The sequence below is a fragment of the Molossus molossus genome, unplaced genomic scaffold (assembly GCF_014108415.1).
Source record: "Molossus molossus isolate mMolMol1 unplaced genomic scaffold, mMolMol1.p scaffold_m16_p_4, whole genome shotgun sequence".
Taxonomy (NCBI): domain Eukaryota; kingdom Metazoa; phylum Chordata; class Mammalia; order Chiroptera; family Molossidae; genus Molossus; species Molossus molossus.
This window is the reverse complement of record NW_023425377.1, coordinates 18,278,117-18,304,883: the sequence shown is the minus strand read 5'-3', so window position 1 is coordinate 18,304,883 and position 26,767 is coordinate 18,278,117.

Sequence of the window (26,767 nt, the reverse complement as noted above, 5' to 3'; positions counted from 1 at the left end):
CCTGCCTTGGTCTTACTGGTCCAAAGGATGCATCCTGTTTTAAAAGTGGTTTCAATGATGCTGAAAAAGGAGCTGGGGATGGCTGTTTGCTTTCTGGTTGCTATTTTGCTTCCTTTATATCCTGGTGCTGAAATGCATATCGTGTAGAATTCCTACAGAACCAATAAGCCACCCTCTGCCCCTAAAGATAACTCTGTCTGTGTCTTCCTGCTTTCCAAGAAAATCTCTGTCATTATGCAGAGCTTGGTGCATTTCCTTTCAAACCTAGTCATTTGCATTTTGTGCCTTTGAAAAGGCAAATTTGCTTTGAAACGTGTAATGAAATGTGCCCGAATGAAAAATGGGCCCCGAGGACGGCTGGTGCCAGCAGGGGCTTTAATTAAATGATTAGATGGCAATTCGATATGACTAGCATTTGAACTGCATCATGTCATCATTTAGTTTGGGGAGGGGAAAGGCAGCTCGACCTTTAGAAATACTGAAAGATGGACTTCCGATCAGGATGGCGGGTCGGTAAACGTGGCATCGCGTCCTCCCGCAACCACATCAAAGTTACAACTAAACTATGGAACAACCATCATTCAGAACCATCTGAAATCAAGCTACAACTACGAAATTAAAGAAGCACCCACATTGAGATGGGCAGAAGGGCAGAGGCACGACGTGCTGGTCCCACACTCACGTGTGGCGGAAAAAAATCAGGAGGACACCTCGGCTGAAAAGGTCCCTGAGGACGGAGGGGTCCCCATCCCACACCAGGCTCCCAGCTCAGGGTTCCAGTGCCAGAAAGAGAAGTCCCCATCACTTCTGGCTGGAAAAACCAGTGGAAACTGAGGCTGAGGGAGGCTGAGGCAGCTGGAGCCCCAGGCAGCTCCTCTTAAAGGGCCCGTGCTCAGACTCGCACCCTCCAGGCTCCAGTGTGGGGGAGGCAGTTTGAAAGGCACCAGAGACACATGGGGAAGAACTGGAGAGGAGGCTTTCTCCTGGACAGACATGCTATCAGAGGAGGCCTTTGTTCCTTTGGTGAGCCCTTCCCTGGGGCAGCAGACAGTCGCCATATCTGGGACTCCAGCAACCTGGCTCACACTGGTAGCCCCGCCCTGATGATTCCCTGAGGCCCCGCCCCGCCCCACACAACTTTCAGGCCCACCCAAGCTGTTGCCAGTTGCTTTATCATAAAATTGGCCTGTCTTGGATCCTGCTTCAGGTTTTCCTAAATGCTTTCAAACAAGCAGCATCTGGTCTCAGCTAGCACCATACCTCTAAGTAATACATAGACACAAACACAGGGAAGCAGCTCAAATGAGGAGATAAAAAAACAGGTTCCAAATAAAAGAACAGAACAAAATTCCAGGAAAAGAACTAAGCAAAATGGAGATAAGCAACCTAACAAATGCAAAGTTCAAAACACTTCTTATAAGGATGCTCAGTGAACTTAGTGATAACCTCAGTGACCTTAGTGAGGGCCTCAAGAGCAAAAAAAAGGACCAGTCAGAAGTGAAGGAGGCACTAACTGAAATAAAGAATAATTTACACAGATTCAATAGTAGAGTAGGTAAAGCCAAGAAGCAAACCATCGATTTGGAATCTAAGGAAGCAAAAAACACCCAATCAGAACAGCAAAAAGAAAAAAGAATAATAAAAAAAAAAAATTAGGATAGCGTAAGGAGCCTCTGGGACAACTTCAGGTGTACCAACATTCACATCTTGGGGGTGCCAAAAGGAGAAGAGAGAGAACTAGAAATCAAAAACCTATTCAAAACAATAATGACAGAAAACTTCCCTAACTTGGTGAAGGAAACAGACATACAAGTTCAGGAAGCACAGAGAGTCCCAAACAAGATGAACCCCAAGAGGCCCACACAAAGACACATCATCATCATCAAAATGCAAAAGATTCAAGACAAAGAATCTTAACAGCAGCAAGAGAAAAGCAGTTAGTTACCTACAAGGGAGTACCCATAAGACTGTCAGCTGATTTCTCAAAAGAAACTTTGCAGGCCAGAAAGGAGTGGCAAGAAATATTCAGAGCGATGAAAAGCAAGAACCTACAACCAAGATTACTCTGTTCTGCAAAGCTCTCATTTAAAATCGATGGCCATATAAATAATTTCCCAGACAAGAAAAATATAAAGGAGTTCATCACCACCAAACCATTATTATATGAAATGTTGAAGGGTCTTCTTGAAGAAAAAGATAAAAAATATAAACAAACAAAGTGGCAATGAATACATATCTATCGACAATTGAATCTTCAAACAAAATCAACAGGCAGAACAGAAGCATTCTCATAGATACAGAGAACATTTTGTTGGTTGCCAGATGGGGGAGTTTGGCAGAATGGGTGAAAAGGGTGAAAAGATTAAGAGGTACAAATAGGTTGTTAGACTGACCAATCTCATTGAGAAGGGGGTAGGGGATGGGAAGAGATAAACCAAATAACCTACATGTATATATGTGTAACCAATGGACACAGACAACAGTGTGGGGAAAGGCAGGAGAGGGGCGGGAGTGGGAAGGAGGGGGTCAATAGGGGGAAAATGAGAAACATCTGTAATACATTCAGCAATAAAGATGAAAGAAAGAAAGAGAGAGAGAGAGAGACAGAGAGAGAGAGAGAGAGAGAGAGAGAGAGAGAGAGAGAAAGAAAGAAAGAAGAAAGAAAGAAAGAAAGAAAGAAAGAAAGAAAGAAAGAAAGAAAGAAAGAAAGACTGAAAGAAAGACTGAAAGATAATATGACCTTTGCTTCCAACCACCACGGAGCCACATCCAGAAAGACTCTCTCAGATTCTCTGTTCATTTTTCTCTGTCCCAGTCTCAGTTCTCCGGGTCCCTCACTCTTCTTGAACGAGCTGTGTCTGCCAAGGCTTCGGTGACTTTGTACTGTCCCTTCCTGCTGCCCTTCGAACTTTTACTTCTTGCTGTTTTTCAGGGAATCTGTTTTTTCTTTTTCACAGCACAGCTCATGAGCACGCCCCTCCTTTTATTGATGCCCTTCATAGTTCCCCTGGCCTGGGAGTTAGTGGCTTCTTCCACTATCCTGAAATCTGCACACTGCCTCCTGCCTGCCTCCTGTTTCTGCAGGTACAGGTGCAGTTTTATTGGAACACAGCCCTGCTCATTCATTGACAAGTTGTCCAGGGCTGCCTTTGTGTTACCAGGGCAAAGTAAAAGGGTGGCAACGGAGACCGCTGCCTACAAAGTCTAAACTGTTACTGGCTGGCCCTTACAGGAAAAATTTGCCCAGATAAGCATTTCTTTCAAGCAGGTATCACCAACGGCTTAGTGACTATGTTTCATGAGGCCAGGAACTCTCAGCTTTGCTCCCCACTGACTCCCTAACACCAAACAGAAACCTGGCACAGCAGCTCCCTAGGAATATCCACTGTGCATTGAGGCTGTGAGAACTGTGAGCTGATTGGGTTGTGCCTGGTACAAACCACACACTGCGTAAATGCTCGTCTGCTGGACCTCTGGGCTGCCTCCCGTACACCTGGGCAGCCGGGTCGTCTCCTGTTTCCCCCAACCAATTCCTGACTTTTTTTTTTTGTCTACCAGACTTAATATTAATTTCTGAGATATGCATTCAAATACGAAATTGATGCTAAAGTTGAAGCTAAATATTTCTGGACTAGAGAGCACTTCATCTAGTCCAGGCGCCATGCCCAGGGCTTTCTTCGGCGCCTCACTGAACAGCTCATGCCACCCTCTGACCCTCTGGAGGCTCTCACATCCCCATTCTCCACGTCAGAAATGGAGGCCCAGCTGGGGAAGCAAGAAGGCCAATTTCATAAGTCCAGTTAACCTATGACCTAAAACCATGTCAACTGACCCAACCTCAGCTCTTCCCCACCAGATGGATGGAAGACCTGTACCATTTTTCTACCTGTGAAAAAAACAAAGGATTCTTTCACAGATTTTGAAAGTACAAAACATCTGTCTTGTCAGTAATTGTAGACATGTCTTATGAGAAAAAGTATTGCTTCTTAAACTTTGATCCCTGTTGAAAGGGACACTTTTGCTTCCCACCTCCTAGGTCAGTATTCAGCTGAACGGATTGCAGAAAGATGCATATCTCACACGACACACAACACACACATGTGCACACATACGTACACACATAGGCAGGAAGCATGTAGTAGCTAAATGGATGAGACACGGATTAATAAAACTGAAGATAAAATGAACACTGCTGAAAGGTACTAGACTAATGCTATAGCAACTAGAATCCCTTTGAGTAGGGACCCAAGTCTAGGGTTAAAGCAGTTCTTAGAGGCTAATGTGTAAAATAGGGATAAGAAATTATTAATAGGGATGCCTCGTGGTTTTATTTTCAGATTAAATGACTAGAACGTAAAACATTTGATGCTATGTGTGTGTGTGTGTGTGTGTGTGTGGACACACATATACACACATACATATATATGATGGAGGCTATGTTTCAAGATCTGCAGTCAGCAAGCTGGAGACCCAGGAGAGCCCATGTGTACTTTGAGTCTAAGACTGAAGGCCTGAGAACCAGGAGAGACGATGTTACAAATTCTAGTCCAAGAGCCTGAAGGCTCAATACCCATGAAGAACTGATGTTTCAGTCTGAGTCTTGAGGCTGGAAAAGACCAATGTTCCAGTTCCAGCAGTCAGGCAGGTGAAGGTACCTCTTACTCAACTTTTTATGTTCTACTCAGGTCTTCAACTAACTGATGGGATGAAACCCACCACCTTGGGGGGGACCAAATGCTTTGTTCAGTCTACCAGTTCAGATGTTCATTTCATCCAGAAACATGCTCACAGACAGGTCCAGGCTGCTGTTTGAGCAAATGTCTGGGCACTCATGGCCCAGTCAAGTTGACTCATAAAATTAACCATCACACACTTCATAAGTATTTGACGATTTAATACATAAGTGAATTCAATAAAGCATTTAGAACAATGGCTAGGCCAGAACTAGTGCTAAGTAAATATCATTATTGATGAATTTTCCCAAAAATATTTGAGGTATTTTTGAATCAGGGTTGGCTGATAGCTAATCATATATAACACAATATGTAATATTTCAGAGTTGGACATTTGACAGCAGCCTTACAGTTCTAATATTATCTTTGCAAACACTACGTTGTAGGCTATACTGAAGATATTTCCATTTATTGGTTCTCCTTTGTAAAGAAAAAATAATAATTATCTAACATATTACTAGAACTCTCAGATGTGCTGGTAATTGTTGCCAGAGTTGATGTAGGGTCAGACATTTCTACTGCGTGTTAGTGTGTGGGGGGTGTGTAGCCATATCAATGAGCATGCTGCCTCTGAATATTTTACATCTGCTTGTACACTGACACACCAGTGCCTTGGTATTCATTCGTCAAAGTAGTTGTGAGATCAGATTAGGCACTTATGAACAGGGATAAAAAATAAGCCAATTATTAGTTAGCTCTTAATGATCCACTCTTTAATCAGCCCTGATAAGAAACTGGAGGTAGAAGAAAAAAATGTGACCTAGTCCCTACCCTCAAACAACTTACTGAGTTTGACAGCGATGATTTAACTGGCAATGAAAAACAGTAGGGAATTAGTGTATCGTGTGTAAGATTGATAGTGGGCACAGATGAAGTCAAAGGAATCAGTAGTACTTATAATAGTTGGAGGCGGCAAACATTGAAGTAATTGCATTTGCAAGTTAAAAATTAGATCAGCAGCCCAGCAGTGGCTCAGTGGTTGAGTGTCAACCCATGCACCAAGAGGTTGCCAGTTTGATTCCCGGTCATGGTACATGCCCAGGTTGTGGACCTGATCCCCAGTGGGGGGCATGCAGGCAGCAGCCAGTTGATGGTCTCTCATTGATGTTTCTATCTCTCTCTCCCTCTAACCCCCTCCCATCTAATATCAATAAAGAAAAATAATTAGCCTGGCATGTGTGGCTCAGTGGTTGAGCATTGACCTATGCACCAAGAGGTCACTGGTTTGATTCCCAGGCAGGGCACATACCCAGGTTGTGGGACAAATCCCCAGTGGGGGGTATGCAGGAGGTGGCCAATCGATGTTCTCTCTCATTGATGTTTCTATCTCTCTCTCCCTTTCCCTACCTCTCTCTCTAAGATTAATAAAGAAAAAAAAATTAGCATGCTGTTTTTAAATGCCTCCTTCCTATTTTTTCCAACTTTATTTTTTACTATATCGATTGGGGTGACATTGGTTAATAAGATCATACAGGTTTCGAGTGTATGTTTCTATGATACATGATCTGGACTAAGCGAAATAATAACTCCTTGCTATTTTTGCTTCACCTCTTCCCCTTCCCCAGCCTCAGCATTCCCTGATTCATCTGGGGTGGGCGTGCCATGGGGTGAGGTGTTTGTGGTCATGATTTAGGTCCTCCTTGCTGTTCCTTGTAAATTTATCATGCATATTACTGACTTGCAAGGGGTGGTTTTTTTGGCTTGGCAGCTGGCTTGTCTGAAATGAGATTATATTTGAAGTTAGGAACATTTATGACCAATAGAACACCACTTTTTAAAAATTCAGACTAGATTTAATCAACTTTGAGGAGAAGAAATCAAAACAACAAATGCATGGAAATTCTTCTTTGACAGTTGATCGCTTGTTCATACCTTGAGCCAACATGAAAGAGAGTGAAGGTGCTGGTGTTTACTTTTAATCATCCAAGGAATACTTGCACTAGTGGTCTAGGGCTACCATAACAAATCACTGCAAAACAGCAGAAGTTTGTTCTTTTGTGGTTCTGGAGACCAGAAGTCCGAAATCAAGGTGTCCACAGGGCCATGCTCTCTCTACGGGCTCTAGAAGAGAATCCTTCATTGTCTCTTTCAACTTCTGGTGTTCCAGACGTTCTGGGCGTGGGGCAGCGTAACTCTAGCCTCTGCTCCATCTTCACAAGGCGTTCTTCATTCATCACCACGTTCCTCCTACTCTGTGTCTTCTCTCTTTACAGGACATTTGTCATTGGATTTAAGGTTCATCTTGTTAACTCTGAGGATGATCTCATTTCAAGATCTTCCACTTGGTCATATCTTTAAAGACCCCTTTTTCCAAATAAGGGCCACATTCACAGGCATTATAAGTTGCATATGTCCTTTGGAGGGGTGGGTACAACTCAGTCCAGTTCACTTCTCCCCCATTCAGACTATGACAGGAGCTGCAATGTTGCTAGTTCAGCACTGTCGAGACCCTAAGGTTAAGGGGCACATTTGGGATGAAATGTGAGTGATTCGATTAAATAATTTTTGAACTTTATTATAACAATGTTATGTTGGTTGCTTCTTTATTGTTGGAAAAGCCTCCATTTAAGGACCACATTGAACATGAGAAGCAAAACCATTTCCCAGTCTTTGCCATTCAAATCACTTTTGTTAAAGTAGTATTTTATCGAGGTATTCAGTGATTTTGTACTTTTGCCAAAATACTAGTTTTCATCAACCACCTAGACACGATGTGTGAAAGGTGTATTTTTATCTTCATTAGTAGAAAGAGGAAATTTGATTACAGAGGAGTTGCATGCTTCTGTTTTAATACACTTATATCTTATTGCCTGAATGTATATGATGGGGGAGGGGGACGATCAGAAGTCTAGGGGGTGACAGACATGTCTACCTTGTTTCAGGAATTTTGTCCCCAGAGCCCAGTACAGTGCCTGGCATAGAATAGATACTGAATGAATAGTGTTCTATGAAGATATTTTCAAAAGGATTAAATGATGCGTTTTGAGTCAAAATATGTCTATACTCATGACTGATTATAATGCAGTACGGTCTTTCCATTTCGACCTAATTCTTTCTTCACTGGAAGATCAGCAGTGCCGTTTAGATCATTTCCTGATACTTAGTCTTGTTCTCTAGTTACAATATAGGAAGAGAGGTTTTGGAAACCTCATTGTTTAAGGAAAACATGGAACACTAGACTTAGAGTCCATATGCTTGGATTTTATGTCTAGAATTTTATACATTTTCACACTTGATTTGGGACTAGCGCTCATTGTCTCTAATTCTCTGCTTTCTGTTCTATTTGTTCATTTAACCAATATGTCTCTGTTCTTCATTTTTCACAATTGCACATCATCAGTGAATGTAATTCAAGGTCAGCCGAAATACAGGTTTGCTACCAACTGTGGAAATCTGACTCAGCACTTAGCTACAGTGAGGTCATCTATGGGTACCTGGCCTCATCCTCAGTTTACTGTGACATAACTTAGCACATGAATCAGCCTTTCACAGTTACCTAGAGTTTTTCTTCCTATTTCTTCATTCATCCATTTATTTCACTTGTATTTTTGAGCCAAGCCCTTTGCCAGGTGTACTGGGCCAGCGCTGAACTATCTCTTCTAGTCCCCTGTTCAGTTCCCTCCCCATGTTTTCTCCAGGTCTTCTCCTGAGTGCGGGCTGGAGTGCATGCCAAGTGGCATTTCTCATGTCCCCAGTGTCTACAGTTTGTAATAAAGGAACTCTGTGTACTTACATCTCTTGATGGAATCTTTCTCTTCTTTTTTCTTTATTGTTAAAAGTATTACAGATGTGCCTCCTTTTTTTCCTCATTGACATCCTCCCTCCACCACCCCACCCCCGTGCCACCTTCACTGCACTGTTCTCTGTGTTCACTGGTTGTGCATATATGCATATAAGTTATTTGGTTTATCTTTCCCTGCCCCCTACCTTCTTTCCTGCTGGAATTTGTCAGTCTTTTCCCTACTTCCTTGTCTCTGAGTCTATTTTGTTCATCAGCTTATTTTGTTCATTATAGTCTGCAAATAAGTGAGATCATGTGATACTTGTCTTTCTCTGACTGGCTTATTTTACTCAGGATAATACTCTCCAGGTCCCTCCATGTCGTCTCAAAGGGTAAGAGATCTTTCTTTCTTACAGCTGCATAGTACTCCATTGTGTAAATGGACCACAGCTTGTTTATCCACTCATCTACTGATGGACACTTGATCTGTTTCCAGATCTTAGCTATTGTAAATAGCGCTGCTGTGAACATAAGGGTACATATATTCTTTCTGATTGGTGTTTCAGGCTTCTTAAGATATATTCCTAGAAGTGGGATCACTGGGTCAAATGGCAGTTTCATTTTTAATTTTTTGAGGAAACATACATAGCAGAATTTTCACTGATACATTGCCTAGTGCAAGAGAAACAAAAGAAAAATTAATAAATGAGACTAAGTCAAACTAAAAAGCTTCTGCATAGCAAAAGAAACCAGCATCAAAATGAATCCACTGTATGGGAAAACATACAGTGCCAATGATACATCTGATAAGGGGTTAATCTAAAAATGTATAAAGTACTTATACAACTCAACAGAAAGAAGACAAACAATCCAATTTAAAAATGCGCAGAAGACCAGAATAGACACTTCTCCAAAGAGGACATATGAATGACCAAGAGACATAAGAAAAAATGCTCAGTGTCACTAATCATCAGAGAGATGCAAATTAAAATGACTCTGAGATATCACCTCACACCTTTCAGAATGGCCGCCATCAACAACTCATCAAACAACAAGTGCTGGGGATGTGGGGAAAGGGGACCCCAGTGGGAACGCCGACTGGCGCAGTCACTGTGGAAAATAGTATGGTGTTTCCTCAAGGAATTGTTCGTTTTGAATAGTCTTTATTTTGCGACTATCCAACTTTATGGTTTGGAAAGCCTTATATTTTTCTTCCTTACTCTTTTCTGTTTTTTGAAAGGATTTTGTTTATCTGCCTTTAGAGTAACTTTGGGTTGTTAGAATGTAATTAAATGCTGAATAACATTTTATACATACAATCAGTGTTTTAGGAGACAGGTTTTAAATATTCAACAGTGTTAGTAGTATTTTTTGATAGAGATGTTTTTTATTTAGCACTGTGTACTAATTATGTATCAGGCAGTACACTAAGTACAACATGTTTACTTGCTTAATTCTCATAACAACTCCAACAAAGGTAGATTTATTATCGTTTATTATTGTTAAAAAAACACATTCAGATTGTTTTTTCTTTATTCATTTCAGAGAGAGAAGAAGGGAGAGGGAGAGAGATATGGAAACGTTGATGAGAGAAAATATTATCCCACTTTTTTTTATTTTTTATCCTCCCCTGAGGACATTTTTGCATTAATCTTCAGAGAGAGTGGGAGGGAGAAGGGGAAGAAGAGAGAGAAACGTCGATATGAGAGAGACACATCGAGTGGTTGCCACCCACACAACCCCAACAGGGGCCGAGGACAAACTGCAACTGAGGTATGTGCCCTTAGCGGGAACCGAACCCAGGACTCTCTGGTCCACGGGCCCACGCTCTAACCGCTGAGCCAAACTGGCCAGGGCTATCCCACTTTTTTAATTGAGGAAAACTGAAAGAGCAATGAACCCTTTGTCTGAAGGTCACATACTAGTAGATTTCCAAAGGCTCTCAAACTGTGACATTTGACTCCAAAGCCCTTGTCCTAACCCCTGACTAGAGAGAGAGAAGCATATCTTACTAGAAAACAAACAAAAGTAACGAGTTGCAGATCTGGAGATCGAAGACAATGGCGGTGTGGCATAGAGGTTCCCAGGGCATAGTACCGAACACTTGGCTGTCTTCTCCCCATTCCCTTGCCCTCTCTTCCCAGCTTCTCCCTGCTCCTTTCTCTTCTTCCCTTTCTTCCCTCCTCTGTTCTTCCCTCCCCTCCCCTCCCCTTCCCTTCCTCCTCCTTCTCCTCGTCTTTCTTTCAGATCTTCCTCCTCCTCTTCATTCCTCCCTCCACCATTTCAACCTTCCTCTCCCCCCTCCCCCTCCCTCTTCCTCCCTCCTTTTCTTCCCCATCTCTTTAGTTGCTCCACTCTAACTGACAGTGATAACCTCTATTTTCTTCACGGGAAGCCCAGCCTCTGCCACTCTGTTGACCTGGCTGGCCAAGGGAGGCGCTCAGAGTGATCCTGTTCTCATTAGCCAGCTGTTAATAATGGAAAAGGAAGAAAGAGAAGGCCAAATATTACAGGCATGTCCTTGGGGCAGCTTCACCAGGGAACTGTAGCTTGGCACTCCTCAGGGGGGTGGGGAGGGAAGATAGAGGCATACCCAGTAAAGTTGGGGTGACATAGGGAAGGTACTTGCCTGTCAATCACACCTGGGGGCAGAAATGATTGGTCAGAATGGGTGTGGCCACTGCAAGGGCATGAAAAATTGGGACTACATAATCCCCCAAAACAAAGGCGTTTGCTCTCTTGTGCTTTGGGACTCTCGGGCTCTTGTTGCTTGGGGCACGTTCTCTTGGTTCTTCTACATTCGCTCATATGGCCCAAGGCCATGTGGACCCCACACACAGTGGACTGATGGACTGCAGCGAGTCTGATTCTGAACTGGACCCGGCTACACTGTGGGAAGGAAACTCTAGACACTGGCTCTGATATTAGCTCTACTGAAACCACAGCTACACTTCTTCTATGACTGCACTAAGGGAAATGGGACTTTGGAAAACCAGGGGTACAACTGCACAGAAGTAAAGCTTTCTACCATATCTCATCCTCCTAGAAATGCTTATTTCAGTGGTGTACCCCAAGAAGCTCACTCCCACTAGCAATGGGGAGACAAGCCACACCCCCCCATAACAATAGGAGCTGGCAGAATGCTTATTCAACTCTGAGTTGCTCACTCACATCAGGGGTAAGACAGCCGTGGTCCTGGTTCTAGCTCAGCAGCAGGCCCAGGCCAGGTGGGTTTTATGCTTTTCCTTAGCATGAGGGGAAGAGTTCAGGCCCTCATCTCTCTCCTGACACGTTCCACCTCCACGATCTGCCAAAACCAGTGAAAGCCAACACCCATCCCCCACCTCCCTCCACACAATCCATTTGTTTTCCTTTATTGATATTAGAGAGAGAGGACGGAAGAGGGAGAGAGAGGTAGAAACATTGATGAGAGGGAATACTGACTGGCTCCTGCATGCCCCCCACTGGGAATTGAACCAGCCACCTCTTGGCGCACCAGCCAGGCCACACAATACTTTTCTTTATCCTCACCAGAGGACACTTTTTTTTTTTTTTGCATTTATCTTCAGATAGAGTGGGAGGGAGAGAGGAGGAAGTGAGAGAGAGAAACATCGATGTGAGAGAGACACATCGAGTGGTTGCCACCCACATGACCCCAACCGGGGCTGGGGACAAACTATAACCGAGGTACGTGCCCTAAGCGGGAACCGAACCCAGGTCTCTCCAGTCCACGGGCCAAAGCTCCAACCACTGAGTCAAACCGGCCAGGGCCCACACAATACTTTTTAAGATAGTCCAGTGAATATTCATATGCAGAAAGAAATTAAATACAGCTGTGAGGGGAACTTACTTATACAAATGAACCCATTTTACCTCACTAAGCCCAAAGCCTAACATCTCAAAGCATTTGGTTGCTGCCCAGATTGAACTTCCACAGGAGCAGTAAGTAGGCATTTGCTTTATCTTTGCATATCTAAACGGGCTCATGCAAGACATTCCCTACAGGACAAAGATGGAATCTACCCCCCCACGGAAGCTCAGGCCTCCCTCCTGGAACCCTGACACTGACAGGCACATATCACGTGGTTGGTTTCAGGTCCACTCTGGGCCCAGGGGTCCCTGTCATTTCCATTACTGAAACGGGAAATTCTACGTCCCGCTTTGAAGAGCTCACGCACTTTGAGTAGGTGATGATGCAACATGATCATGCAACATGGGCTAAGGGTGGTTTAGAAGAGAAGCTAAATATGAATTCTGGGAACACAGTTATTAGTTATAATCTTTTCTCTATCGGTTTTACTAACTGAAAATTGGGGGATCAAACACAACCCCACTCTCCTTTCGCTGGCTGTGGATGCCCCTCTCGAGTGTGCTTCTGTTGTTAAATAGCTAATTGGATCTTTCTTAAAGGTACAAGTAAATGTACTCCCTTTTATTGGCTTTAAAATTGTATTATTCTGTTATTTTTATTTTTGAGCAAGTACATCTCAATTCATTTTTAAAAATAATCTCCCTGGGCTGATGAATATTTACATTTCTCATTTTAATTCAACTGCAGCTTTAATTTGTATACTTTGGATGGGAAATAATTTAAAAATGTTTCCTTGAAAACAGGATGAATCGTTACAAATATCCAGGTAAACTGGTTGCTCCCTTTGGCATTTAATTGGCTGGCAATTTAACATTGCAGCCAACAAATAAACATTGTGGGTGTTTGTTGCTAAAGACCAGGGAAGATTAAAATCTAATTACCCTGCTGTGTGCTGCTCACCTGCTATCGCCACCGTCACAGGCTTAATCTCCACTGGCCAGAAATGAAGACCGTGAGTCATCAGTTACTTCTGATAGTAGGAAAGTGAGGTGTTTACTGCATTTAATCATGGCAACATCTAATGAGTTGGGAACTATTAGAATCTCTATACGACAGACGAGAAAACCGAGGCTTCGAGAGGTTATGTTATCTGTGTCTGGTCACATAGCAGTCCGGGATAAGTCAGAATTTAAACCCAAATCTGTCTAAGAACTCATTTTCCTAATCACTACTTTATTGACAGTAAATCCATGATGCCTTACTGAGCTTTATTTTGGGGGAGACGGGGAGGCTTGTCTGGGATATGAACCCGGCCTTACTGAGCTTTAAAAAAAAATCATTCTGGCCCGGCTGGTGTGGCTCAGTGGTTGAGCAATGACCCATACACCAAGAGGTTGCCGGTTCGATTCCCGGTCAGGGCACATGCCCAGGTTGTGGGCCCGATCCCCAGTGGGGGGCATGCAGGAGGCAGCCAATCGATGTTCTCTGTCAATGATGTTTCTCTCTCCCTCTCCCTCTCCCTTCCTCTCTTTCTAAAAATCAGTAAAGAAAAAAAAATTTATCAAAAAAAAAAAAAATCATTCTGTCGGGAATGTGTGTATTTACCTTTGGAAATGGGTCTGAGCCATTCCCTCCAGAGCCCTCCCCTGAATTACTAGTCTAGTGAATATTTGGGCTTTGGCATTTCAGTGTCACTGACTGGACCTTTCCTGTCCTTCCACTGAACTGGATCGTGGGGAGGACTCCCAGTGCCCTCAACTGGACACCCTCCAGCCGTTTCCTACGGCCTCTGTGCTTGTGCAGGGCCTGCAGGTGTGCACGCGAGGAAGCTTCGAAGACGCAGGAAAATACAATGTAGCAGGAGGCAGGAGTGAAATAAGAAAGGGTCCTGAACCGTCCAGAGAAATTAGGGGGGCCTGAGGCAGGGGTCACCACCTGGATAACAGGTGCTTGATTGAGCGTGTACTGAGCCTGCACAACTGTACTCAGGGGCCTAGGAAGACGTGCAGGAGACGGGGTCCGAGCTCTGCTGCTGGGGAAAGTGTCAAGAGTCTGGCTCCTGACAGAGCCGCCAGGCCGTCCACGTGGACATCGCGATGCTTTTCCGAAGGAGTTGCCTTAGCAATCCGCGTGCTGCGTCCACCGAAGCTGTCCGTGCCTGTTCACAAAGGCATCGGAAAGCTACTCCCAGAATCACGTTGAGGCGGACAAGGAAACCTGACTGTTCAGAGCAGACCTCCGTTCTTACTCGGCAGAGTCCCCTGCCCACACTTGGCCCTGAACTCACTGGGACTGTTTTCAATAATCGGTGCTGACATTCAAGGGCAAGCATTTTCTGTCATCGTGCGTATTGAAGGGACGCCCCGGTAAGGTAGTCCCCCAGCTTGTCTTTGTGCCCTCCGTGGTGACCACTCATCATACATGTTCAACCAAAGTCGGTGGACTTTAATTGGAAAATAAAAGAAAAAGAAAGAAATGAAAAAAAAAGAAGAAAAGTCCAAACACTGGTGGTATCTCTGGAATAATCTAGCATCTTAAGGTACATGCTTTCATCAACAAGCTTTGAAATTTATATTCATAATTTTTATTGTCAATTATTTGATATCTCCCTGAAGCACTTATCTAGTGATAACATGATCTGATTAAAATGATCAAAAAGTCATTAAATTCCCTATACCATGTATCAGGTCTCCCTGAGTCTTCTTGTTTTGCTTGAGAGTTGGTTCATTGGTTCACAGAATGATCTAGAACAGTAACAGTGGCAATGCTGATGACACTTTTTTTTTTTTTTTGGTACGTGCCCCTAGCGGGAACCAAACCCAGGACTCTCTGGTCCGCAGGCCAATGCTCCAACAGCTGAGCCAAACCGGTCAGGGCCTGATGACATTTCTTAAGCCCTCACTCCGTAGTAGGCATTGCTCTATTTTATGTATTGTCTTATTTAATCTTCACAAACAGCCTCCATGGGGAAAAATATCATTGTTCTTATCTTCCCATTCTGGAGATAAGAAAACAGACTCAGGGAGTGGTTTGTAGAAAATTCCATGACTTCTACAGATGATCTGTTACTCAGGAAGAATCCCAGCATCTTTATTCTCTTCTCTGCTGTTGCAGGGATGTATTCAGTTGGCACTCTTGTTGAAAAACAGTTTAGTGTTTTATTGTATTTTCACAAAGAATTCATCCTCATAGTAAGTAAAAAGGATCCCCCAAAAGTCAGAAAAATAATAGTTAGCTTAAATGGAAGCACCAAAAAAGTTGATGCTTTGTCACATGTCATTGCAGAAACTCAGTTTTTGTTTGTATTTCAAACGTTGGTTGTGCCAAACCTGATTTCCATGGCAACTATTTATGTTGATACCTGCAAAAGTGAATGGCTACATTTCTTTTTACAGTTACTTATTGCTATAGTCAGAGAAAACCATCTGTATACGTTCTAGAACTGCTTTGCATTTTTATGATTTTATGATCAGGGCGGTGTTTCTCGTAGACAGGTGGTACTTACTTTTGGCCTAAACATGCTTCATTGTCTATTTTTTCCGCCATGAAGGTGGGAAAGGAAGCAAAGAAGAGAAACACAGTTTTCTAGGACATCTATGATTGGCTAGCGTTTGTGCTCAGCCGTCGATATAGATTTGCTAGTTTTCTGTAAATATTCTATAACAGCTCCTCCTTGCACAGTTAAGGGAACCGAGACAGCACAGCCAGTCGGGAGAGGGGGGGACTGCATGCCAAGTTGTAGCTCCACGGCCCGTGCAATTCCCCTGCATCCTGTGGCCAGAACTCCTGTATTTCTGCGGAAGGTCCAGCCGCTGGGATGTTTGTTCAGCTCTGCTAAGTAAAGGCCATTCCACCCGTGCCTATGTGTTCAATTTAGCCCAGCTACGATACAGGCGGATGGCAATGTCGACTTAGCATCCTCCTGGGCCCCAGGGTACCCAGCCCTGGTTCTGGAATTGTTCGTGTTTGCCTGAGTGCAAGAGGGAGAAGGCTGGTAAAGGCAAATTCCAGAGAATGCCAGTCCCCATCCCCATCCCTCACAGTATTCAGACAGTCTGGGCGGTGCGTCTCTGTCCTGGGCAGTAGGGGAGGTCGAGAGCATGGTGGTCCTAGACATTTTCCCTGATTTCTGCAAACCTGAGGTTAGATCTTGCCTCAGAAGCCTTGTCTTTGTCTGAAGTAGACGTCCATGGTGCAGGCCGCTGCCCTACTGCCCATCTCAGAGCTCTCTCCTCTATGCGTCCTCGCCCTCGGCCTACTCCATCAGTGGCAGAAGTGCTTGGCCCCTCACCGTGCTGCCCTCCCAGTAGAAGAGGGGGGGGCTCTCTGCTTGATCCACCTCTGTGTCTGTTCTAATTCAGATCCTGCCTTTGGCTGATGCTGCACAATTGAGAACATCCCCAGCCATCCACACGGGGAAGTGCTTACTTACGTCTCACTTTCATTCTAGTTCTGTATCTCTTAGCTAATTTTAATAAGTATAGGTAGGGTTTGAGGAAAAGAGAATTTCCCTGCCTGGTGCTGTCTTCATGAAATGACAGATTTGTTTCTTTGAATTAACCAATTTTTAAAATCATTGGTTTAATGTTTAAATGTTTGCAAATCTGATACATCTCTTGCAATAGCATGCACTTATTTAAAACACAAACCTCAAGACATTTCTTGATGCCAAGAGGAGCAAGTGTCTGGAAGTTCTACATTGTATATTTTTTTGTCAACTCCAAACAGAATCACTACCCTTGTAATAAATGTCCACCAAGTCAATATGAATCCACACCAACTGGACTTAAGCATCCTGAATGTGAACATGCATTTCAATGTCAGAGCTACAAGACATTTTGCTATCAGGATCTGTGTTCAAGTTCTGTATCTTCCCTTATCAGTTGTGGGCAGGTCCCTTAGCGTATTTGAGTCACATTGTCCTTGTCTAGGGAATGCGGATGATGATGCTTTCCTGCCTGAAGGGTTGATACCAGAACGAGGCAGTGTGTGGGACCGCACTTTACATTAGACGGAAGTCACAAAGTTTTTGTGACAGCATTTTGTAAACACTCCCATGAGCCACACCCAGTTGCAGGGGACTGTGGGGTGCAACAAGCTGTGGGTCACTCTGCCAGGGTGTGGATGGCCTGCTCAGCCTCTCACCAGCTGTGTGATTTTGGGTGTGTCTGAAACCTCTCTGAGCATCATTTCTAAAATGACAGTGACAGTACTGGTCCTAATTCCTTGCAGTTGTGAGAATTCAGTGAAGCTGGGTAGCACAAGGATAAATCCTCAGTGTTTCCCACTAATAATACTCGTGTTAATATTAATACTGGTTTGCATCCGATAGCAGACAGTCGCCAAATGTTAACTTCCTTCTATGGTTCCATTCTACTGATCACGTGCTATTATTATCATTTTTTAAATTTATTCATTCCAACTTTATTGGGCTATGGTTGACAAATTAAAATTGTACATATTTAAAGGGTACAATGTGATGTTTTAATATGCATATACATTCTGAAATGATTATCATAATCACATTAAATAACACATCTCTCACCTTAGAGAATTTAAGCAGCCATTCAATTTGGAAGTTATAGTTACCATGGCAAATTTCTGGCTTACATTCCTTTGCTAGTGTGATGGATCAGAGTCAGTTCACTTTAGCCCAGCCCAGTGTATAGATAGGATCCAGTTTCTGCACTTACACAGTTCATGACCTCATGACACAGTTCATGACCTCAGACCATGATGTTTACTCTGAGAGGCTTCGAGTCTTCCCTTTCTGGTGTCTCGCTCTCCTGTACCTCCGACAGCAACTTGATCCAAATTTAGGAGCTTAGCAAATAGTAGGAAATGCAGTGCTACGTTCTGTTATATTCATTCAAATGCATCACCACTAATCACATTTTAACCAGCTAATGTTATTAGCAGTCTCATGTGTTTTATGTCTCAGTTTAGTTTTTTCACAAAGAATAATTTATGTTATATATATATAATTTCATGTACATATATACACACACATGCTTAGGCATGTGTGCATACATACATATACACACATACATCCATATGTACATATACAGCTCCTCCTTTATCGTCTTACATGTTGGAGATTTTTTTTTTTTTTAATCCTCATCCGAGGACATTTTTCCATTTTTGTACAGACAGAGTGGGAGGGAGAGAGAGGAAGAGAGAGAGAGAGGGAAACATCGATGTGAAAGGGACACATCGAGTGGCTGCCACCCACACGACCAACCAGGACCGGGGACAACCTGCAACCGAGGTATATGCCCTTAGCGGGAACCGAACCCGGGTCTCTCCGGACCGCAGGTGGACGCTCTAACCGCTGAGCCAAACCAGCCAAGGCCATGTTGGAGATTTGCAGTGATAATTGGTCGGTATTTTTTCCCCTGGGGCATTTCTTTCTCCTCCAGTCCTTCCGTGCTTCCCCTGGGAGCTGGGCAAGTTGAACAGTTTTCCCTGCTAGCCTGAGGACCAAGTGGATGTTGAGCTGCCTGGGCAACTAAAGCTGAGTGACACCCCGCCTGTGACGATCGTCTCTGTTCACTTAAGGTCCACCTGTCTTCAACCCTCCGCTGAGCGAGGGGAAAGTTCCCCATGCAGGGAAGTTTCCCGTCATAAGCAGAGGTAGAGGAGCGTGTTGTGAAACCAGCTGGCATGAAATTGAATTACAGGTGCCCGTGTTCTTCCAGCCTTAAATTGCTCTGTTTCACCATGGGCCTTTCTGTTTGTTTGGAACAAATAACTGCAATTTACTAGGATGCTAAGAGATGAGGGTATAAGTAGTCAGAGGTGGTTTAAGGTTTCTATAATGATGGAAAATTACTCCTATCCATTTCAGGTATGCTTTCTCTCCCGAACCACCACGCTGAAATGTGAAGAGAGAAAATGCCTCTCTCTTTAATATTCTTCGCTCCACGCAATGCTCTTCAAAGGCACTCCAGGTTTCTCTAATGTTCTTACCCACACACTCAATCAGGTTTATTTATTACCCTGTGGAGCACGGTCCGTGATGTCTTCTTCGGCGGCCGGGAGTGAATGGACAATTGGTTTTCACTGCCTCAGTCTCCTCAACCCATTTCCTCTTAATTCGGTGGAGATGGTGTGGAGCGTCTGCAAAAAGGAGTCACGGAGACACTTGGAGGAGGGAGCTCAAGGCATTTTCTTCCTTCTCTTAACTGAACACCATCGGACGTGATTTCTGGGTCTCACCTTCTTCCTTCAACACATGTCAGCTTTCCGAGGAGCATTAGTGTCTTCTTTTCAAGAAGGCATGTAAATGACTTTGAGGTCTCCCCTCCCCCGGGATTGCTCACGCGCAGATCAGCTGCCTCAGCACTGCAGGGTGATTGGGGTGAGGCCGTGACGGCGACCGGGGGGGCATTGAAGTGATCATCTTTCTCAGAGCCGAACAGAGGCCGTGCGGGAGGTTGATCAGAAATCAAAATGCGTAGCTTTTAGGAATGATGTAAATTTAAAAATAAATTGCCGAGGTTTCTAAATGCTAGCTGTCTATCCGTGGACTTTGAGCCATTTCTCATGGAAGGAGGTGTGGGAATTGGTGGGGGTGGGGGTGGGGGTTGGCCACTGTGGCTCATGTCACATCGGTGCTTTTGGACTCTTCCTGAGATACTTGTGGTTTTATTTATTTATTTATTTATTTATTTATTTATTTATTTATTTATTTATTTTTCTTGATGCTTGTGGTTTTCATCAGTTTCTTTTACTATGCAAATATACATGAGTACATTCTTTCTCTGAAATTCCCACAGTGGAGAACAGAGGACTGTTACATTTGTGGTCCTACCCTCCGACCTCTCCGCAGTCCCAGTAACACTAGTTAGGTGTGTCTTCCAGATAGTTTTGCACGGATGCATGTATGTATGTGAATTGGTGCAGAGAGCAGTATCAGGTTTTGCTGTGTGACGATTTTCAGTAAATGAGATAATGTTTTATTATTTTTTCTGTAGCTTGTTATTTTTAACACTATTTTATAGACCTTGTTCACATCAATATATATGGATCTAGCTCTTTCTTTTTAAGAGCTGAATATTATTCCACGATATGGGTGTACCACAATTTGTTTAACATATCAAGGGACACGTAAATTGCATTATTTTGCTTTTACAGAGCCGTGTTGGCGTGAACATCTGTATGTATGTTGTTATGCATGCCTGTGGTAGATCTCCAGGGTAAACATCTAGTTTTCATGGCAACACTTCATTAGTGGGAACCCTTGACTTCTCATCCTGGATGAAAGACGGCTTGCTTAGAAAGTGCTAACCGGGACACATTTGTGAGCACGTGTGGGTGTTGGCCCATGGGGTTGTATTGGGCAACAGAGTTAAATTAGAATTAAAACATCACAGTTATTTGTAAGTGTTTGTTTGCCTGTTAGGAACCTGCAGAGCTGACCATGCACATTTCAAAATGTGAGAGAACTATGAAAAAAAAAGGTAAATAGAATTCGTGATAATCTATGTTTAGATAATTTCCCCCAAAAGTGAAAATGAGTGTGTGTTTGAGAATGTCACGGACATTGAACTTGGATTGTTTTCTCAATTTGGCAGAGGCCCTGTGGTCCGAGGATCACATGCACAGTGCAGGGATGGTACTTGGAGTCAGAACAGCTGGGACTTTGAACCTTGTTCCTCTGACATGGGGGGTGGGTTCCAGATCTCTGGCAGCTCCCTGTCTCCAAGGTTTCTCACCCCAGGGTGAACCATAAAACCCGTCTTGGAGTGGTCAAAGGAATGCCATGAACTAGCGTGTACGGAGTGCTTGGCACAGCCCTGACTCCCTGTGCGCCATCGGTATCGTGCTGTTTAGAACATGTTACAGCTCGAAACATTATTGTTCACCATCCTTAGAACGCTGGCCGCGTTAACTGAACCTCACAACGTCTGCCATTTGCTTGCTAGCGAGGAAGCCAAATTGGATAATCTCAAAGGTCCTTTGCATAAGTCAAAGGTCCTTTACCAGTTTGCCAAGTTGTTCTTCCTTTTGAAGAATAAAAGTTGTGTTCATTGTCTTTGTAAGACTTTGAGGAACAGAACACACCCATGCGTGCTCACGTGTACACAAGCAGGTTAGGTCTGTAACACCATAGGACTCGGGCCCTTCCAAGGCAGAGCCTCAAACAGGCAAGGGGTGACAGTCTCAACAGAACAATGTGAGTGTGAGAGTTCCCCATCACCCTCACCCCATTCCCCCCATCAGTTCACGACACCTCTGTCAGAATGACCACATTATTCCTGAATATGGACGTACCACCATTGACTTAACTTATTGATGGACATTTAAATCCGATTATTTTGCTTTTACCGAAAAGATGTGACCGTGAATGGCTGTGTGTATGTCATTGCGTGTGTGCTGGGTGTCCCCGGAGATGTGACAGCCCCTGTTCTCGGGCCCGTCTCTCCCAGTGGGTACAGCTTGTGCCGCATCACCATTCTCTACTGTATAACAACTAAACTACTGTCATGATCAGCTTTTTACAACCATGGATTTGTTCATTCATTAGTTGATAGATAGGGGTAGAATGTGAATTATGTGCTGAACACAATTCTAAGTGCGATGGATACGGAAGTAAACACAATAAAGTTCTGGCCTCATCGAGGATCCTTTTAGCAGAGAGTCCCGGACAACAAAGAGCTAAGCAAATATCCGATACTATGTATCTCTAATATAGGCTGCTGTGAAGAGAAATAAAGCAGACACTGATGGGGGATTCTAATGGCATAGGGTTTCGGGTAGGACTTCTTTGAGGACCGTCATTTGAGCAAGGATTTGGATGACTGACTATATCGTAGATTTTATATATGTACACATATAGGTTACACATGCGTGTACATCATCTGCAAGGTCTCCCTTCCTGTCCTCATTTTACAGATTAGTCAGCTGTTGTTTAGAGAGACAGAATATGTATTAAAACTGTTTTCTGTAGCAAGTGATGGAAAACCCATGTAGCAGTCACCTAAACAAACGGGCATCACAAGAACCCTGGGAGGAGGCAGCTGCTGGCTCCGATTTCGGCAACTCGGTGTTGTGGAGGCCGGCGTCTGGGGGCTCTCAGCCTTCTGCTCGTGGACTGAGCGGGGCTTCCGCAGGCAGCATGTCTGCGTTCCAGGCGGGAGCGAGGAAGGAAGGGAAACGCCTGTTCGGTGTGTCTTCTTCATCAGGAAAGGAAGTAGACTCGGCAGAGTCCTCTGTAGTCCTGTTAGGAAGACCCATGCCCCACGACTGCTCCTGGCTGTGGGGAGGACTGGGCAGTGAGCATTTTGTTTTCATGACTTCTTTTAGTGTAGGGAAGTAGGGAGGAAGTGGACGTGAGTACTGGGTCCGTGGTTGCTTTGCTTTGAATTGCATACCCCACAGTCCCTGTCTGGCAAGCCAGGTCTGCCCGCCAGCAAAGTTCTGTTTTTCTAATCTGTCCTTATGTGATTCATGCGGCACAGTCATCGTCTCTCACAGGATCAGGAGGAGGTGACTGATGTCAGTGACAGCTCCTGCTAAAACACTAACTGCAGTGCCAGAGAGGAGGTATAGCAAGGATTTGGTTGCTGTGTGGCTGTTACTGGTGACACCACTCTCTGTTCTTCTAAAGTATAATTTCCAGGCATTGAAATTGGATGAAACTGTTCTTGTGATCACCCTATTGTTCTCCTAAGACTCAGTCTGTAATTAATGTGAATCCCCGTGGTTGATTTGTTACAAATTCTGTGACCACAAACATGCTTGCAGATGCAATTTGGATATAGGGTCACAGGGAAAATACTGAGTAAATAATTTGTCTTCTGGAAAAAAAAAAGACCAACATAAGTGCGACTCTGGAGTTGTCCAGGGTCACAGAGTCCTTCATCCCTGTGAGTGTTCTTTAGTTTCCAGTTGTTTTGACCTGTCGGGACTCATTTGTTTGGCATAGTTGTCCCAGGAAATGATACAGGAATCATTATTGCCGTCTTACATGGGTAAAGTGATAACTAGAAACAACAAAATGACTTAAAATATTGAAAATATTAAAACAAACAACATTGTCTAATCATGTGTTCCTCAGTCTTATTAAACTTAAAAAGAAAAAACACTGTTGCAACAGATTCAATTACTGTCCTTCAAATAGATGACTGCCCCAGCTCCCGCCCACGTAGAAATGCTGAACTGCCATTGGTTAGATACAGGACCCCATTCCCAGAATACACACCAGGTCACTCCCTCTGGCATGTTCCATGAGCCTTTCAAAGTGAAATGATTAGATCATCGAGTCTTTAACAAATATTCTCCGGACATTTTTAATGGAAGGAAAGAATAATACACGCTAATGGTCAGAGATGTAAACAATACAGAAATGTTTACACCACACAGTGAAAGTTCTCTTTAGTCAAAAGATAACCGCCATTATTGAATTCGTTTATATCCTTTCGGACATTTTTTGATAACCATTTGCAATGGTTATTTTTGTAATAATTATTACATTCTCATTGTTGATGGAATATGATACTGTTTTATAACTTTTTCTGCCCAACCATATAGTATGAACAATATATTGTAATCTTTCTATACTATTATAAGTACCTAATTGTTTTTTTTAAATTGTTTTTTCTTGCACTGGCCAGTTTGGCTCAGCGGTTAGAGCATCGGCCTGCGGTACAGAGAGACTCGGGTTCAGTTCCCGCTAAGGGCATGTACCTCAGTTGCAGTTTGTCCCCGGCCCTGGTTTGTCGTGCGGGTGGCAGCCACTCGATGTGTCCCTTCACATCAATGTTTCTCTCTCTCTCTCTCTTCCTCACTCTCCCTCCCGCTCTATCTGAACAAAAAATGGAAAAAGTGTCCTTGGGTGAGGATAAAAAAAAAAACCTGTGTTTTCTTTATTGATTTTAGAGAGAGAAAGGAGAGAGAGATAGAAACATCGATGAGAGAGAACATTGGTTGGCTGCCTCCTGCATGCCCCCCCACCGAGGATTGGGCCCACAACCTGGGCATGTGCCCTGACTGGCAATAGAACTGGTGACCTCTTGGTGCATGGGTCGACGCTCAACCACTGAGCCACACCGGCTGGGCTTTAATTGTTTTTTAATGCATAGTATTTTGTTTAGGAATGAATTATAATTCTTATAGCCAATCCCCTTATCATGGCAATTCAGTCCCCCCCAAAATGTTTAGTAGTATTGTAAGCATTCCTGAACATATATATGCCTCTTACACAGATATTCAGTATTTCTGTATTAGGAAAAACACCCAGAAATGTGGTATTGGTTCATTACAAAGTAGGCACAATCTAAATGTTATAGATATTACAAAGTTACCCTTCACCATCAGTGTACCAGAGTGCTCCTCCCCCTGAATCCTCACCGGCACTGTACCAGTAGCGTGCATTTTCAGTCCTTGGTGATCTGGAAGAGAAAACAATTGTATGTCTATCTTAATTTGCATTGCTTAGATTAACAGTGATTTTTAAGAATCTTTCATGTGGTCGCTGGTCACTCTTTCGTCATCTTTATGCCCTTTGCCGAGTTTTCAATGAGATTGTTTTTGGTTTCTGATATATTTTTAAAAATGTATGATTTTATTCATTTTAGAGAGAGACGAAGGGAGAGGAGAGAGAGAGAGTGAGCAAAACATCATGTGAAAGAGAAACATTGATCAGTTGCCTCTCGCAGGCACCCTGACCAGGGATCGATCCTGAAACCTGGGCACATGCCCTGACCAGGAATCGAACCAGCAACCTTTCGGTGCAAGGGACAGTGTTCAACCAACTGAGCCACCCTGGCCAGGGCGGATTGATTTTGGTTTTTGGTGTCCCTCTCTCGATATTAGAGACGGTAACCCTATACATGTCTCCTATCTTGTCAACCCCCCACCCCCGCAACTTTGTTTTTTAACTGTTAATAAAAAGTCAGAGCAGTCTGATTATACACTATGTCAAATTGCAAATGCACTCCGAGTGGATTTGGCATTGTGGGAGCCCGCTGGACTTGAGTAATTATCATTCTGTGGCTGATATTTACCCACACCCATTTGCAGTGTAGTCCAAAGCAGGATTTAATAACCCATAGCATATTTGCACAGACTTTCTCATTTTCTAATCATTTAAAATTAGTCTGAAAGACGAATGACTCATTTTTTAATATAGTCCCGTTGAATCTAGCTCTGCCCTGAGAAGGATTTTAAGGAGAGTCGCGGCTCAGTTACAGCAGCACAGGGCGGAAGGGTTCCTGCTTTTGTTGTGCCCAGATGTTCCTCCTGCACTGAATCGCGGGCTCGGCCCAACCCAGTCCTATCCATGGCGATGGGTTTTCTGAATGAAGGGAACTGGAATACAAATGATCAGGTGAGAGAGAAAAGAAATGGCCATTCAACAAAATGTGTAAATTAGTGAGGCAATATGAATATGAATGACACACGGAATAAAATATACAGCATCTACACCTGGGTATTCTTTGATTGTGAGTATGGGAACCCCGTAGGCCTGGGCTTGAATTCTGGCTTGTCCACTTAAAAATTATGTGAGACTAGTTCCTGAACTTTTCAAACTCTCAGTTTCCTTATCTTGAAAATAGTACAGTACTCGGTCGAAATTGCCACCACCCAAAGATCCCTTACATTTTATCATTTCTGTCCTTCATTTCAGTGTTGGGTGTGGGAGGCTGGGTGGTCTGTTGCTGTCAGTGTGCTCTGGCCTCCGGGGCAGGCAGTTTGAAAATCACAGCAGGTAAAAGTGAGGAAGGTGAATGAAAACGGAGTAAAACTGCCACTAACGTGGCATTTTATACGCCAAGTTCTTCCTGGCAGTCGATTCATGCTGTCTGTCGAAGTAGCCCCACTTCTCATTTTTATTTTATTTTTTTTACATCTCAATCTCTCGTGGCTTAAAAATGACGGCATCTGAGTATTTCTCAAGCAGTTACTGCATATTTATGAAGAACAGTTGATCCGGAGAAGTAGAGAGGGCGGAATCACAGACTTGCAGAGCCGAATGGCTTCACCGCGGCTCAGTGAACAGGACACCGAGACGCAGGCAAGTTAGGTTCCTCGCCCAGCATCAGATTTTAGGACGAATGATGAAACACAACTGCTACAAAACTGTGATGCGTCCAAGGGGCCTTGAGCAGGTTTTATTGTGTCCTAAGGGTGGGGTCAAGGGCCATCTAGATGTCCAGGAAAGGTGGTCCCACAGGTCACAATGCATGGGGGATCCAATGATGTCCAGGTCACAGATGTGTGCAGCTCCCACGGGAAGGTCCCAGTCAGGAAGGTCCCAGTCGGGAAGGTCCCAGTGGTGAGCGCAGCTTGCTGGCAGTGGGTGGCATGGTGCCCCCTGCTGGACACGCCTGGAAGCTCAGCTACTGGAGGCCTCAGAGGATAAGAACTGCTCATGCAAACAGAATAGATGGAATGACTTAGCTTGCCTGGTTCCCATGGGTGTGGGAGACAGACAGTGGACTCCTAATGGGATACCCCACAAAATCTGGGAAACCTCTGGAGGTGGCCCCGTCTTCC